The sequence below is a fragment of the Physeter macrocephalus genome, chromosome 4, assembly GCF_002837175.3.
Source record: "Physeter macrocephalus isolate SW-GA chromosome 4, ASM283717v5, whole genome shotgun sequence".
Lineage (NCBI taxonomy): Eukaryota > Metazoa > Chordata > Mammalia > Artiodactyla > Physeteridae > Physeter > Physeter macrocephalus.
Genome location: NC_041217.1, coordinates 80,481,978 through 80,484,110, shown reverse-complemented (window position 1 = coordinate 80,484,110; position 2,133 = coordinate 80,481,978).

The window sequence follows — 2,133 nt, the reverse complement described above, 5'->3', positions numbered from 1 at the left end:
AACTTATACCAATTCTTCTCAAACTCTTCCAAAATACTGAAGAGAAGGGAACACCCCCAAGTTCATTCTATGAAGCCATCATAACCCTGATACCAAAACCAGATAAAGACACTACAAAAAATAAATAAATAAAATAAAATTACGGGCCAATATGTTTGATGAATACAGATGCAAAAATTCTCAGCAAAATATTAGGAGACTGAATCCAACAAGACATAAATAGGATCATACACCATGATCAAGTTGGATTCATCCCAGGGTCACAAGGATGGTTCAACATATGGAAATCAATCAATGTGATATACCACATTAACAAAAGGAAAGACCAAAACCATATGATCATCTGAATAGATGCAGAAAAAGCATCTGACAAAATTTAACATTCATTCAAGATAAAAATTCTCACCAAAGTGGGTACAGAGAGAACATATCTCAACATAACAAAAGCCATTTACATCTGTTTGTGTCATCTTTGATTTCTTTCATCAGTGTTTTATACTTTTCTGAGTACAGGTCTTTTACCTCCTTAGGTAGGCTTATTCTTAGGTATTTTATTTATTTTGTTGCAATGGTGAATGAGATTGTTTCCTTAATTTCTCTTTCTGATTTTTCATTGTCAGTGTATAAGAGTGCAAGAGATTTCTGTGCATTAATTTTATATCTTGCAACTTTACCAAATTCATTGATTAGCTCTAGTAGTTTTCTGGTGGCATCTTTAGGATTTTCTATGTATAATATCATGTCATCTGCAAACAGTGACAGTTTTACTTCTTTTCCAATTTATATTCCTTTTATTTCTTTTTCTTCTCTGATTGCTGTGGCTAGGACTTCCAAAACTAACAGGACAGCTACATGTAAAAGAATGAAATTAGAACACTCCCTAACACCATACACAAAAATAAACTCAAAATGGATTAAAGACCTAAATATAAGACTGGACACTATAAAACTCTTAGAGGAAAACATAGGAAAAACACTCTTTAACATAAATCACAGAAAGATCTTTTTTTGACTCACCTTCTAGAGCAATGGAAATAAAAACAAAAATAAACAAATGGGACCTAATTGCAAACAGTGACAGTTTTACTGCTTTTCCAATTTATATTCCTTTTATTTCTTTTTCTTCTCTGATTGCTGTGGCTAGGACTTCCAAAACTAACAGGACAGCTACATGTAAAAGAATGAAATTAGAACACTCCCTAACACCATACACAAAAATAAACTCAAAATGGATTAAAGACCTAAATATAAGACTGGACACTATAAAACTCTTAGAGGAAAACATAGGAAAAACACTCTTTAACATAAATCACAGAAAGATCTTTTTTGACTCACCTTCTAGAGCAATGGAAATAAAAACAAAAATAAACAAATGGGACCTAATGAAACTTAAATGCTTCTGCACAGCAAAGGAAACTATAAACTAGACAAAAAGACAACCCTAAGAATGGGAGAAAATTATTGCAAACGAATCAACGGACAAAGGATTAACCTCCAAATAATACAAACAGCTCATGCAGCTCAATATCAAGAAAACAAACAACCCAATCAAGAAATGGGCAGAAGACCTAAATAGACATTTCTCCAAAGAAGACATACAGATGGTCAACAAACACATGAAAAAATGCTCAACATCACTAATTGTTAGAGAAATGCAAATCAGAACTACAATGAGGTATCACCTCACACTGGTCAGAATGGCCATCACCAAAAAATCTACAAACAGTAAATGCTGGAGAGGGTGTGGAGAAAAGGGAACCCTCTTACACTGTTGGTTGGAATGTAAATTAATACAGCCACTATGGAGAACAGTATGGAGGTTCCTTAAAAAAATAAAAATAGAATTATCTTATGAGCCAGCAATCCCCTTACTGGGCATCTATGCAGAGAAAACCATAACTCAAAAAAACACATGACCCTAATGTTCATTGCAGCACTATTTACCATAGCCAGGTCATGGAAGCAATCTAAATGCCCATGGACAGATGAATGGATAAAGAAGATGTGGTACATATATACAATGGAATATTACTCAGTCATAAAAAGGAATGAAATTGGGTCATTTGTAGAGATGTGGATGGACCTAGAGACTGTCATACAGAGTGAAGTAAGTTAGTTAGAAAGAGAAAAACA